General features: G+C 37.7%; 1 protein-coding gene and 1 non-coding gene across 7 annotated transcripts in view; both read left to right on the top strand.

The window, feature by feature from the left end:
* Window positions 1-3,628: 3,628 nt before the first annotated feature.
* Window positions 3,629-15,821, top strand: part of UNC13C (unc-13 homolog C) — a 557,967-nt gene continuing 545,774 nt past the window's right edge. For 5 of the 6 annotated variants that reach the window (XM_070236405.1, XM_070236396.1, XM_070236392.1 and 2 more), the window contains exon 1: window positions 3,671-4,615. The gene's annotated coding sequence lies outside the window, so the exon portion shown is untranslated. Of the gene's footprint in view, window positions 4,616-15,821 lie in introns of all 6 variants that reach the window. The other variant, XM_070236389.1, reaches the window with a different exon arrangement.
* LOC111769813 (U6 spliceosomal RNA) lies at window positions 11,947-12,053 on the top strand. Its single transcript, XR_002802622.1, has one exon. It is a non-coding gene; the product is annotated as a U6 spliceosomal RNA (small nuclear RNA).

The following is a 15,821-nucleotide window of genomic DNA, read 5'->3' as shown; positions in this document are numbered from 1 at the left end:
TTCATCTTAGTATGAAGACAACAACAAGACTACTATAGTAGCTTGCAGTTTTTTTAAAGATAAATATCAAATGAGAAAATATATGTAAAACACTTTGTAAGGGTATTAAATGAACTTTAGACAATATTATTGTGTTACTGACTCACCACTGTTGGAATGGGTAGTTAGAAGGTTTGTTCTGGCATACATTTATGAGACAGCTGGTGAGAACCAAGGGTGCCATTTGGACCAAGAAATAGAACAAAACTAATTGGCTACACAGGGACTCAACCCATGTCCTTAACCTCATGAACTTTGTGCTCTACTAACTAAGCACACTGTTACTCACTCAACCTACCTTCATGAGTCTGGCCTTCAGCTGGGCATTGGTGATATAAAGGTGAATGAACCATGGTCTTTGTCCTCAAAGAGATCACAGTCTAGCAGGGAAAGGCAGGCAGATGAGTAAATTAATAGTTAACATACTTTATAATAAACTAACACTACAGTAGAGGTTTCTAAAAGTGCTAAGAGAGCACAGAGAAGAGAACTACCCACATTCACTAGGAAAGTATGGCATTCTCATCTTCTTACTGAATGTGTTGAATCTAACATTTTTACGTCTTAAAACACTTAGGTACACTTAGATCCACATATTAAATAATAGTCAATCTAATTCCTCATTTGGAAATTCCAGAGGTACATTTCCTTTTTTCTTTTTTTTTTTTCTCCACTTAAACAATGAACATTTATTATCAGCTTCTGTGGGTCGGAAATTTGGGAACAGCTCAGCTGGGTGTTTCTGCTGTAGGGTTTCTCAGGTGGTTTCATTCAGCATGTCAGCAGGGGCTGCAGTCATCTCAAAGCTTGAATGTGGCTAGAAGGTCGGCTTCCAAAATGGCTCATGCACATGGGTGTTGGCAGGAAGTCTCAGTTCCTATACAGCTGTTGGCAGGAGACCTTCATTTCTTGCCCTGTGGACTTCCACCCAGGCTGCTTGAGTGTCCTCATGACATGGCAGCTAACTTTCCTAGAAAGGGTGAACCAAGAGAGTGTGGGCAAAGACTTGTAAGTTACACCCTGTTACTTCCACTTGAAGGTACAAATTTAAGTAACCCATAATTTAATGAAAAGCCTGAATTTAAGAGCAAAAATTAGTATGTGCCTTACTATCACAAAATCGACATTTTGCAAATCTTTCCAAATTGCATTGGATGGTTTATTCCCAAATATTTGTTCCCTTATACATTATTTATTCATACAGAGCTAGAAACATTAACTTGCTATTTTAGATGTAGTCATGTTTTTATCCTCAATTATCTTGAGAATTAGTCTATTTCATTAATTCTTTTCAATGGAGACAGAGAGCCAGTGCTGGTTACAGTTTTGCTTTTTTCTTTAAATAGTGAGGTCCAGTGATTGGTTACCAGTTCCCTGAAACAAAGAGTGAAGTCTTCTAGAAAGCTAAAGATACAATTCAATGCACACAAACTTGATTTATGCTTTTTCAAGAATTCCTCTATTGCTTAAAGCCAAGAGCACAAGCAGTAACAGAATTGTACAAGAACGACCCTTTTACTTGATCCTTTTGGTTTAGTCAAACTTTACTACCGATAAAAAATGACCAATGACCCAGACACCTTGCTCTTCTCCCATCTGAACCATAAATGAAATAAATGATCTGGCCAAGTTTATGTCTTGGGATATGGGAGATAAATGGCACCATAGAGGTTTTATTCCTTCTGAAATTACTGCTGGAAGATTTAGAGAAGAAATGATCTTATTGTCTTAGTCAATCAATCTGTGAGTAAATTTTGGGGCATGTACCTGTGAGTTGTGACTATATAAGTAGAAATTATTCATTTCCTATCCTGTGTTGTTTAATGTTACTAATCCAAGAATTTGGAAAGCTTTTTGAAGAAATAGAGTGTGTTTTATTGATAGGAATGTGTAGGGCTCTAACCAATTGCTGTATTCATATCATTGTGATTAAACGTTATTCAAGTCAGGTACTCAGCAGGTGAAAACTATCCATCAACAGCCCAGGAAGCTGTTAGGGATTTTGCTGTCCCTGCAGGCCAATAAAGTCATAAAGCTCTGTCACTCCCTCCAGTGGTGACATATTTTATTAGTAGTCAATGTCCCTTAGATGCATCGTTCCTGACACTTTTAGGGATGTAAACAATTTCCATTTTGAAATATATAACGAGAATCCTGATGATTAGAGCTAAGCAGTACATTTATCAGAACCCACACACTGGGTTTGGACCATTCATGGAACATTATGTCCTCTTAAAAGCAAAGACTGATGATCACCACTCCTGTTGTTATTTTCTCTATGAGAGTATTTGAATTAGAGCAATATTTTCACACCTCTTTTCATTATACTACATACTCTGGAGACCAGTCAGCGTTAGGATCATCTTACTTGTATTTCCTTCTATAGGTTTAAACATTTACATTACATCCCAGTTTACTGAGGACTTAGAGACATTGCACTAGGCTGGGTGCTGGGCGCTCTCAGCTGAATGTGGCTTCAGCACTTTGTTCTGGGTATTGCACGCCAAAAGAGAAGAAAAAAGGCTCTGTGAACAGGTGTTCTTTCCTCTGCATATTGAGGAGCATTCTTCAAAACAGTGTATCGGCTAGCCTGAAGTTTTCTGTATAAAAAAGTCAAGTTTAGCCCTATCATCTACTTTTAGGTCTGAACAGTTTTCCTTTGCTACATTTGTGTGCTTACAGCCGGGGGCAGTAGAGCTTCGTCCTGCCTGCCACTCCGGTGGCTGCAGTGGGGATCGCACTGCCCCAGTGTCTGTCTCCCCATGCAGCTCATTAGACCTTGAGCAGCTGCTCAAGTCCATTAACAGTCACTGAAACAGCAGGTTGAGGAAGCTGAGCTGTTATGAGCTAAAGGTGGGGCTGTGAGCTGGGAATGGGGAGGGCTGAGCTACCAGCACCTGGCACATATGTTGTGCAAAATTTGGGGGCTATTCTTTTTAACCATAGAGGTATTATTTATTGGTTGCCACGTACAGTAGGTGGAATGTTTTTTGCCACAAGTTTTTCCAAAAATGCTGTATCAGGGTTAACTGTTCCTTGGGTGGCGACTATCACATATTAAGTATTTAGGTAAAGTAGAGTCAATTCTAAAGTTAGTCAAGGTATTTTCATCCTTAAATGTACTGAAAAAAGGCCATACAAATCTATGTATATGCTTCATGTTACTGTTTGATCTCAGCTGATAGTTGACTGTTCTTCAGTCCTGGAAACATCCTCCTATTTTCTAAAAAAGCAAAGAAAAGTAAATAGAAGTAAGCCAGCAGACCAGATGCAGCTTAAAACCTACAAATTATTCCAGGACATGAGCTTCTCTAAGGTTCCATTTTAAGATCCAGTACTTTTTTGGTCTGTTTCAACAGGAGGTTTAGAGGATTGAAAATGCTTTATTGATGGAAAGTGGGAGCCCTTATTCCCCCCACCTCCTCTACTCAGCAAGACTAAAAAAGAAAGCAACCCCATTCAGTTCCTAGCCGGATCTTTAAACGGTTAACATGAAATGGCAAGATATCATTTCTAAGTGAGATGCCAAACCTTTGTATCACTATTAAGTTTTCCACCATTTCCCACTTTGATTTGTGTATGTGTCTTTAACTCAAATTTTTTGAGGAATCACCTTCAAATGGGCTTCCACACATTACAAAGAAGAAGGAAAACCACCCGGGATGAGATACTAACATCTCCTCTCTAATGGGGAATTATGCTCTGTGCAGTGTACTTTTCATGATTCCAAACACAGCTAACTACATCTAAACCAGTAATTATCAAATTATCCATGCTTTCAAAGAGGCTGCAAACGCGGCTAGCAAAATCGGCTGTAGGACTGTCTCCTAGGTCATCACTCAGCGATAAAGGGAAATTTAGGCTGAGGAAGCTCTGGCAATCAGGCGTTTCCCCCGGCAATGAAGCTGCGCCCCACAGTTAGTTGTCAGTGCGGTGGTGACGGCCACACCTGGCAGCGGCCACAGTGCATCGCCTGTGAGCAAGGGCTGTGGCTCAGCCTCAGGAGCAGCTCTGTGCGCAGCGGCGGCGGCAGCAGAGGGAGCCGAGGCGCTCTGGGCAGAGGCGGCCGGGGGATCGCATCGTCGGTGCTGCATTCCCAAAACCGGCGGTCGCGGCCGGCGCTGTGTGAAGTTCCCGGCACGCAACAGCTCCTCACCCTCAATTGTTGACGAGCCTTGGCGCTCGACAACGCACGGGAGACAACCCGTTTTGCTTTCTCAGAGATAGGGATGAGAAATGAGCTGCCGAAGGAATTTGGCAACAAGGAGAGTGAAAGGCAGTTTCTTGCCAGCAGCTAAGTTGTAAAATTGCTTTGGAGGCTGCTGCCCCGGGAGCACGATAGAATTGATAAGAACAGACACCGATGCAGACCAAAGGCATGCCTGATTGCACTTGAGTCGGATCGCTGGGACGCAGCCTCCTCTCCTGCTCTAACTATTTGTGGCTGAATAAAGGAAAGGAGACTAGAAACACAATTGCAAGTGATATTCCTGAAAGGAAAACACAGACACTCCACAAGGTGGGGAGGAACAGCCCAGCTGGTGTGTACATTTTTTTTTAAAGGAGAATCCCTCAGGTATGTTCTCTTTTCCTGGTATGTACTGCCTCATTTGCATGTGATTTTTGTCTGCCTTTTCTTGTTGATTCTTTTCGTTTGCACTTTGAATCACAACCATGGGATTCTCCTAGTGTAGTACATGCGTTTGTAAATGCTCAGCCTTCCTGTCTTTATAATATGGATGGTTCTATTGAGGATCACTTCTCAGTCATTGTTTTATTTTAAATGCAGAATGATAAATGATTGCTTAGTTTCCGCTCAACTTTCAGGGGAATATCTGTTTAGGGACAAACAAGGCTAGGATATTTCCTAATCCCTTGGAATTTGGGGGAAGAATAGAGCCAAACAAAAGAAAAAAGTTGAGGGCTTCTAGGAAGGGGTTAAAAGCCAAGATGTCATAGACTAGCATTGTGTCACCCAAGTGTTTTTCCAGCTCAGCTTCGGGTCTGGAGCAGTTTGAGCTTTACCAATGGTTCTGCATTTCTAGCTCTTGATCAGTCCTTCAAGATGAAGATCCTACAGATTTGCTTTAAAGAGATGAATTGCTTAAATTGTGTACTTGATTCTGTTTTACGATTGTTCCATGGTGCTGAAGGAGGCAGGCTAAAAAAACATCCCTTTGCTCCAACAGCTTGAGTAAACCCTAACTTCTGCAATTACATCATCGATACACTTGTATAATAAAGAGAAAGACACATACGGCAACAATAGTAACATTGGCCGCCTCTAGTACCTAGGCTGAGATGACAAATCTTAAAGTCAATTTTCCTCATTAGGTTTTTAAAGAGAAAAAGGAAAGAGGTGGGTGGGTAACACACAAAAATGAGTTTTTGGAAATACTCTAACTTTCTTTAAAAAGCTAAGAATATAAATTTATCTCATTTTTGGACTAATAATAAATGTAGTGCTTTTGAAAATAATCTTGCCACCTTTTACACTTCAATATATTATTTTCATAAAAGTGGGTGAAACTGGCAATAAATTAAACATACATGTATTTAAAGTCAATGAGCTTTACTGGAGAGGAGAAACAAGAGAATGAGAAAGTTTGTTACATTTTTGTATATATCAAAATATTAAAGATTTTTAGGTGTTTTGTTAATACAAAGAGTTAATGCTAAAGCTCTAGGACCTTGACTTTTAATTACTGATGGTTCTACAGTCTTATGATCTAAAAGTCCAAATGGAATAGAGGTAAATGGGATTTAAATTATGATTTATGCATAATGTAAAATAAATCACCACTCTGCTCTTTTAAAACTAAAATCTCATTTTGGCCAAATGGCAGTGATCCGGAGCACTGTCTTGGGCCATACAACAAAATGAGGAAGTCAGTTGTTCCAAAATTTCACATATTACTATAATAACAGCACTATTAAAATATGTTAGGTAACTATAAGCAATTCCTGGACTAGAAGAGTGATTTGCAAGATGGGCAAAGAGTTAAGTTTACATTCATTAGTAGGGTGTGGAAAAAATTGTGTATTTCTTCTGTGTTGATGTTGTATGGGGAGCATTATGATATCTGTAGATGAAACACTACAGCAATGGATACGACAGTAATTTTACTGAATCCGTTCAATGATTATTTTTCAAACTAATGAGTAAACTGAGCAAAGTAATTTAAAAGAATATTTGAAACTCTCAAATACAAAGTTGCCTTTTCAAATTACAATGGAATTCTGTTGTGAAAGTAATTTCAACAGAATTGTGGACTCAGATTTGAAGGTGGATAAGCAGGTATGGGTTTATTTCCTAGCATTTGATTATTTGTTGTTAGACTTCCATTATAGAGATTTGGAAACTTCTTCCAGAAATTGTCATCACTATGTGTTTGGATAAATTCATGTCCAGGTGAACTATGAGGTAAACATGTTAGATAAGCCTAGAGAATTCACTTTCCATGTGCTTATTATTAACAAAGTAAACTATTTCCCTTTCTAGGGCATCTAACACCTGTCTATGGTTGCTAGTCTTTAAATTTGAAACAATGAAGTGTGTGGTGCACAGAACTACTTGCTTAAGAGCCCATGGATCATTGTAAACAGATGACAACTGTGCTTATTTCCCTTTCAAAGACAAATTATACTAAGAGTCTTTGTGCATGTGCATGTGTATGTGTGTGTAAGGGTCAATCGAGAAGGGTTTTTGCTGATTTAGGGCAAACCTCTGATTTTGAATATCTGATTTTGGTATGATATCTTTTTTCTAATGCTCCACGCACTTTCATTTCTGTTGACCTACTCAGCGAATGAAATGTGTAAACCCTACTGTGAGTGTTCTGAGACATTTTGCCACCTGTACATTGTCTTCCAGTTTTAATATCATCAGTTTCTGTTATTCATTCTTTCCATTCCACAGTCTTTACTACGGAAGGACTTTTTCTCCAGAATTTTTGAAATGTGAAAATCACCTTGCCACCTGAGAAAAGCATTCCTGCATTTCAGCTGGGAGCTTTAGGAATTTTAAATACATGCCAAATTTGTTTCTAAAATACATTTTTACAGGTAGAAAGTCACTTTCTAACTGTATTATTGTTTATACCTGTTATCAACTTATTTGATAAGATACATTAAAATAATATCTCTCACGCAATAATGCAAATTCAAGGAATTAAATTTGCATCTTTTGTTGTTGTTGATACAAATCCTTTCTGGATCTTAAGTTTTCTGAGCTTGGATGGCTAAGCTCCAATCCCCTTCCAGCTTGAAAAAGAGGAGGGGAGATTTATTAATAGCCCTCTCAGTCTGTAGCTTTTGAGTATGCAGAAGACTGAGTGCCCTGTTCTGTAATCTCTGCAGAGATAACGGATACCACAGCAGCGTTTGCTCCACTTGTAGTCTTTTAAGACATAGTTAGGAGGACAGGCTGTGTTCTAAACTCTAGATCAAAAGTCCTCCAGAGAAGAAGTATAAATGAAAACACACTGAATCATTTCTCCTTCTCTTGTGAAACTGGTTGTGATCCAAGAGACATAATGTTTCCTATCTCTTGCAAATCCTAGTTATCCTGTATAGTTTAGTCTCAGCATGTAGAAATTATTACAATCTTGATATTGGAGAAGATTTTATATTATTTTTCTTATGTAGACAGTTCAGAAAGTATTTTGAGGAAATAAATGCTAGTTAGCATAGTCAACATTATGAATTGTACTCAGGATTTTCAAAGTATTTAAAAAAGCAATCAGAGAAGATGAGTTTCTCTCTAGAATATTTTCTTGTCTCTCTTAGACCTTTAAAGCCCCACCATCAATCTGTCTCTATTCTCGGCAGCCAATCTCCATTGGCCCAAGTCCTGTGTTCAGAGTAAAACATACTTTATTTTCTGAGCATTCAGGCTCTTGAGAAGCTGGGTGCGATGTGTCTTTTTGATAGAAAGAGAAAGTGTTTTACATGAAAATAAAATTTGCTTCATGTGTTTTATAAGTTCAAATAACATACTCTAGACGTAGATTTTCCAGGCATATTAAACCTAAGAAAGAAAAAAAAAAAAGAGTAGCTGTCAGACAGGGATGATGATTTCTATTTTACAGGTGGGAAGAGCTGATGAGCTAGGCTCAGTCACTGAGGTATGTTTCTGAGGGCACACTGTTGACCTTATCTTAGAAAAGCTGGAATCATGTCACTGTTAAGTGGCATATAACTGGAAAGACCTAAACAGTTGCTTTGCTTATCAATGAGAACTATTTAGTAAAAATTGCCAATCAGATAAAAATAGAGAATTAATTCACACTTTCCAACAGAAGTCCAGTGCTTTTTGCTATAGTGGAAAATACTGGAACTAGTCAAATCCTGGCTCAGTCTGCAACTGTCTGGGCAAATTTGGACTGTCATTTTCTAAGCATTGATTTTCTCATCTGTAAAAGACTATTGCTTTGATGCTCATGAAGACTCAGTTTTCAGACTCAGAAATTCTATAAGATCTACATCATGCAGACTCTATAGTGTTGACTCCATTTGAAATGTAGCTACAGAATTACTTCATTCTGATTTGCTTCTCCTGAGGCTAGAGGTTTGTAAATATCATTTACCTGCTTGACCAGCTGAGGAAGCAGTATTAACCCTTTTAGAACTTTTAAGAAATTTGTCAACTTATTTTCCTTCACACAACTAGGCAATGATAAGTATTGGCTTAATTATATTCCATGTAACTGCATATTTTGTATAAGGCCCTGTATTTGTGAGTCATAAAATATTTGCTGCATCTTTGATAGATGTTGAAATGCTGCCATTTTCTTACAAGAAACAAATGGTGTTTGGGTACTTAGCTGCTTGCCTTATTAGAGTCACTCATAGAACAGCTTTATTGAGAGCTTTTAAAAATAAAGTGTATGTACCTACTGTAGTCATTTGAATAGAATTACTCTCTCTACTTCCAGCTGCCTTCCCTTTTGGATGGGCACACTCATGAGAACATGCTAGAAAGCAGGGGATTGCAGGGCTTGCTCATGGCTGAAGGGGCAGACTTAACTAGGAAAGCTTCTCAACCCAAAGGAGAATTCATATTTCCTTCTTAATTTCAAAGGAAGTTGATTGGAAGGAGGCAAAATATATAGATTAATTTCATATATGTAAAAATTAAAATTTAATTCTAGTTACTTCTTAGCAAGTAATCCATAGGATTAGAAGATCATGCTTAATTACCCAATAAAGTGTCATAATATTACTGGACAGGAGGTGAAGAGCATCTTTTTTTAAATAGTACATGATAAGACATGTAAAGCTTGTCTAAATAGGTACAGCAAATTACAAGAAATTGATGTCTCCCTCCATTAACCTTGAGCAGGAGCATGCCCTTGATCCTCTTTGTCTACTCTTTATCTTGATGAGCTGAATTTCTTTAGTGGCCTATACTACCTCATTGAGGAATTTTATACCAACACATCTCACCAAAGTCAAGAGATTCAACTCCTCTAGCTTCCCCCAAGCAGCTCTTTTTCCTGATTTTCCTCAGTCTCTCAGGCTCAATCTCAAGTCATCCACATTGCCTTATTCTTCTTCGTACTCCATATTCAATTAGGACTCATCAAATCTTGTTTTCTCTTTTATACATTGTTTCCAGCCATGCCTTCTTTCCTCCTCCTGTTGGCACCATCCTACTTCAAGTTCTTGTCACTTCATGACTAGAATTCTGCTCTGGCCTTCCAATTGTTCTATTATGAGCCTCTCATCGGAGCGTCTGTTCTGCATACTACTGCCAGATTCATTGTCCTAAAAAATGCCTTGGTCATGGCACATGTTACTGCCTGCTCAAAAACTTTCAAGGACACCACACTGTATATAAGATAAAGCCCAAAATATTTTAGTGTGGCTAAAGCACCTTTCACAAGCAGATCTCAGACTGCCTTTCCAGCTTTACCTTCTTCTAGTTCCTTACCCAATCTCTGCCCCAATTACACAGATTATTCAGTTTCCAAATAGTAAAATTTCATACAATTTTCATTACTAAATTATTTGCACAATTCATTTAGTAACACATGTATACTTTCTTATGAGATTTATCCTTTGGTCTTGACCTATACTTTAAATCTTTATTGTTGCATGTAACTTAAAAAAAATTCCTAGCAACACTATAAATCCATTAAGTGAAGTATTTGAGTTAACTTTGGCAAGTTACTTAAAACTTCTGCATCTTAACTTCTCAACCAGAAAATCATGGCACCATAAAGAGTATTGCTTTTCAGAGTTTTCATGAGGATTAGATGAAATAATATAGATTAAGTGCCCAAAGAATATGGGCTGTTGTTAATTGTAGTTATTATGTTCATATTCCTCACTACCTTGTATATAGAAGATGGATACTCAGTAAATTTGTTTGCTTTTATATTTAATTTGAATTCTATAATATTATCAGTTATTAAAAGAAAAGACTAGTAAGGGAAGAGAGAGGCTGATATACAAAGTAGGAAATAAAAAGAAAAACATGAAAAAGAAGGAAAAACTCAAATGTCTGCTATGATTTAAGATAGTAGTTACCTCAGCAACTACATTTAGAACAGATTGGAATAGCTTTGAACACCCTGTTTTTGATGAAATCAAGGGCCCTGAGATTCCAATATTCTTATGAGTGTTTGCCATAGTATTATGAGGCAGCAAATCTTAATGACTTTCCATAGTATAGCTGAGATGGATTTCATGGAGAGTCTACCACTGTAAAATGCTTCTGGGAACAAGAGGAGAGACTAGTGTGTAACAAGTGACTGTGATTTATTCTCATTGTTCAGAGCTCTGGCTTTAGAGGCTCTCAGTAACTGTATGACACACGTCAAGATCTAGTGCCCATGCAGCTTATGAACACAACCACAAGGCACAAGAGGAAAGGCATAAGAAGTGTACTTCAAGAGAGGTGGAAGATGAACAATTAATAACAGGGAGCCACCTGCCTGACTTTACTTTAGTCAGAGTCATGTCACATTATAGGTCGGTGTCAACTCACGATAATGTCTGTTTTCTTGTTCTTGACCAGGGTGCTGTGACTAGATACTACTTTTTCAGCTTGGTGTTTCTAATAACAGTACTTTCCTCATTGGCTCCATGTCCCATATCCTCCCTTGTTTCCTTGTATCTAAATCTTCCCCTTTTAACTTCAGCTGATAATCTAGAACGTGGTCTACCTCTCTCCTATTTAGTCCTGTAGCACATCCAACTTGTGTTTGTGTTAATGGTCTTTACCACCCTAGCTTCTGCTCTGTGGCTCTAGCTCCCAGTGGATTCAGCAATAGCCACAATTATGGAAAGAAATCCAACGAATTCCTAATGGTCTTTTTTAGTATTCTAGAAGGAATTCTTAGAGCATCTGTTTATTCTGAAATAGGAGGCAATGTGGCTGATTATAGACAGGTGTTTTCACTTGTGATATTTCATGTTGGAGGAAAATTTCCCAGAAAAGAGTGAATGAGGAATCTGAGCAAAATCTGCCTTGAATTCCTTGGTTGAGCTTGAAATCTCTAAATTCCTCAGTAATGATGGTAAGAGGAGGGGATGTCAATTACAAGTGGCAAAATATGGTCAATTCTAGAATCTAGAGAGAAAGCTTGAGCCTGGCTTTGTAAGCTTTACTTCTCAGTTTCTAGATTTTATATTACCTTTCTCTTAAGACACTTGACATTATAAGCCTTGATTAATTTCTCTCATAGTTGGTTCCAGTTCTCTGATCTTCAGGTCCTACCCACAAGATATTATTTGCTGATTGTTGGTTTGGAAGATAAAACTTCCTTCCACGAGAATGGAGGAGATGTTTCTTAGAGTGCAGAAAATTTAAAAAGTCCACAAGACGTGACACAAATTTTAGATGTCAAATTTAAGTAGAATTATAAGATTCTAGATATGGTTTTAAAAAATTCTAGGAGCGTGCTCGCTTTGGCAGCACATATACTAAAATTGGAACGATACAGAGAAGATTAGCATGGCCCCTGCGCAAGGATGACACGCAAATTCGTGAAGCATTCCATATTTTTCAGAAAATGATTAATAAAGATTTATGCTTGAGTCTTCCTGCAAAAAAAAAAAAATTACAGGAGCATCAAGAAAGTACTTATCAAAGTAGTTACAGTTTCTAGATGCCTGTTTTTCAATGATTTCACAGTTAGTCTACATATTATCCCTCTTTTCATTGTGAACTCAGTCTCTTAGTTCAGCTATCTAAAATTCCTAGAAGACAGATGATTTACTGTACTGCTTAATGCCAGATGGAAATGTACCAAAAAGTAAAGTCTTTTCATATTTTAAAGCAAAGAAATTTGTTATTGTATGTCTGTGAATATTAATGAGTGATAAAACCAAGAAATCTAAAATCTAATGGAGAGATACTATAAACTCCTATTTATCAAGAATTCAAACATTAGTGAGCAATTAACTAATTTGTGGCAGTAGCTTTTGAACAAAGATAAATATAGTAGATATTTATAGGTGATGGCTTATAGATTAAGTTAAGACATCATCTTATGTCGTCTATATTGTACAATAGCAATATATATTCATTATGATGTCGTGGAAGATTCTCAAGGCTTCCCCTTAGTGCTTCCTATAATATAAAATATTAAATTATATTTAGCATAATTGGTCTTTAATACTTTTTAAGTATTTGAAGTTGGTAAGTATATATTTGGATAAATAGGCATTTGCTATTTAGTTAAATAGCACAATGTTGATGATACAGGATAACTATCTAGGTAATTAGAATTCTATTTATTTGGTGTGGGAGGTAGTAGAAATGACCTTTTGAAAGTATGTTAACTCCTGTGTGGATTGAATATCAGCACTTAGGGAAATATTCTGTCCCAAGATCACAGACCTGGATTTTAACACATCATCTTGTAAGAGGAATACATTTACTCATAAAGAAGAATAGAAAAGGAATTATTATTGTGCAAAATCCATCTCTTTTCCCAGAAAAACAATTCAAAGCCAGCATTCTCCTGAAGAGAAACTGGAGCCTCAACCATATGCATGAAAGACAGTACATTTTTCGTATTTCTGAGTACTGGCAGGTTTATTTTAATTACATTTTGGTTAGATCACTACTGAAATTACTCTCTGGCTCCTGAGGACACAGCAGGTGGCTATGGAAGAAGGTGGGGCAGGAGTGTCATGGATAACAGGCGAAAGGCAAGCTTGGATTTGAAACATGTCCACAAAACCCACATTTCAGAAATCCCAGCACGCTGAGGTGACTATGTTTACATTGTCTGTTCTTGCTGTATGCCTTAGGCTGCCTGAGGGACATCTCCTGTACCTTTCTGATTGAGAGGTATATTCTGCCTCTTGAGCTGCTGCCTTTGTCCTAATTAGACTAGCTATAAAACACTTGGAGTCTAGGGGATTCCTTCTGGCTTAATTACAGAGCTGTGAGCAGCTTTTGCAGGAGAAGTGAAGCAAGTTCAACTTCAGACAAGATGTGTCTATGTGGTTTTAATATGTGGTTACCTGTGCAGAGACTGAAAGGCTTGGCTTTCCCAATGCCCCTCTCCCTCACCATCTAGTATGGACTGAATTTTAGTGCTTGCCTTCTCTTCTTTTCTTCACTAGATTGTGAGCTCCTTGTGGGCAAGTCTTGTGCCATTGTTCTCCTCACTGCAAAACAGGTAGAATGCTTACGTATATTAGTTTCAGAGAAAAAGAAACCTGGTGGATTAAAATGGTTCTGATGGGATACAATACAGAGTTTCCTGTGTTTGACATTATTAATAACAAAAGATAATGTTCAGAAGAGTTTTTCCTGATATTTTAAAGAAGAGAGGAGGGCATAGATTATGATTATTGGTCAGAGAGAATATTCTGGGCAGAGGGATGCTCGTGGGACCAAAGGAAATAAAGTTGTTGTGAGACGACAGCAGAAAGCTGATTTTGTTGATATTTAAGAAGCCTTCAGACACTTTGCTAGGCTCTATAGAAAGAATGTGACAATGAATGAAAAGAGGACCTGCCTTCAAAAGCCCTTACATCTACTGGGAGAGGGAAATCTGAACACAAATTACTATACAAGAGGTGAATTAAGGGAGATTGCCAAAGTAGTGAATGTGAAAGTGGGCTAAATATGAACTACAAATGGAAGGAATGAATTGTAGGATTCTACATTGCAACTGTGATGATCTGGTGAGGAGGAAATGAAAGTACATTGTGTTCGATGCAAGAGGTAAAGAGACGTCTGGGGTTAGAGCAGAGAATATATGGTGAGGGGTAAAGCTGTTGAAAGGTCTGAATTTCATAGAGTAGGCATCAAAGAGTAACCTTTTGGTGGAAATGGTTGGAAAGAAAATACTCTTGTTTATTGAAATTGCTTTCTCAAATAACTGTCCCTGTTCATTCTGATCTTACAGAGGGCAAGGACTATTGCTGTTTTGCTCATCAGTGTATCCCCCAAACCTAGTACAGGCTAGAATACATAGCTGGAGCTCAATAAATATTTGTTGGGTGAACGAATAAACTGTTGCTATCTCCATAATGTCAATATTTTTTAAAGCTTTTGAATTAAAACCAAATTTATAGCTTGAATATATTTTTCACTTCTTCATCTTCACTGGTAACTTATTCTGTGTATAAAACCATGTAGGTACTAGGGTACTAGGGTTACAAGGAATAGTTTTCCAAAGGAGGGACTTAGAACCTTATTAAGGAGAGAAGACAGAGAGAGATGCCATGCTTGGTGTGAGTAGAACATTAAAGAGTAAATTGAGCTGTTTCTCTAATGTCAGCGTATTGTTCTATATTTTGGAATCTGTTAACTAAACACTTCCCCTCCAAATTGTGATCAGATATTTCTTCCCTGAACACTATGGCTCAATTTGCATTTATCAATGAAGGCAAGGTTATGCAACTTCAACTACAATCTTGGAAAACTCTGATTAATAAGCACTGCTTAATTGTTTAAAAAAATGGCAATCTTTCTTGGTTTCTGCCTGAAATAATAGCCTGATAAGAAATTCAGTGATAAAAATAGAAAAAAAAATCACTAGTCCAAACAATTCTAAAGGCACTAAGGCAGAGCAATGACCTTAAATTAAAACTCTAATTCCTCATGCTTTGCCTATTTTGCCCTTAAATGTGTAGATTTCCTCTTTGGCAAACATAAGGATTTTTGTGTTTTGTTTATTATGCCATGTAAAACCTGTTTCCTTTTTTCTTCTTTTTTGCTGTTGAACATAAACACAGCCAAATACAAACCACAGGGAGGATTATTATTTCTGACTGTGCGTTCAGGTGTTTCTTAATTTATATACCATGTGGGTTTCCAAAATATCTGCAAGCTAATATCAATGTTAAATTCACTAGGGAACTGGCATTTTGTTTTCTGGGAAATTGAGCTAAATAATCTTCTAAAGAAAGTATCAGTCCATTGATTTACATGTTTTATAAGTTTGAGCTTGCTTAGACTGATGCATAACTGGGATTTTTTTTCTTTTTTGGGGGGGCAGTGAGGAAGATTGGCCCTGAGCCAACATCTCTTGCCAATCTTCCTTTGTTTTTTTCTTTTTTCTCCCCAAAGCCTCAATACATATTTGTATAGCCTAGTTGTGGGTCATCCTAGTTCTTCTATGTGGTATGCCACCGCAGAATGACTTGATGAGTGGTGCTAGGTCCACGCCCAGGATCCGAACTGACAAACCCGGGCTGCCTGAGCGGAACACATGAACTTTACCACTTCACCACTGGGCTGGCCCCTGGATTTTTTTTTTTAAAACAATGGACAGCACCGGCCTCTCTGTCCTCCAGTTTTAAAAGGAGTC

Source organism: Equus caballus, chromosome 1, assembly GCF_041296265.1.
Source record: "Equus caballus isolate H_3958 breed thoroughbred chromosome 1, TB-T2T, whole genome shotgun sequence".
NCBI lineage: Eukaryota > Metazoa > Chordata > Mammalia > Perissodactyla > Equidae > Equus > Equus caballus.
The sequence above is the reverse complement of the archived record's forward strand: the minus strand, read 5'-3'. Positions and strand labels throughout refer to the sequence as shown.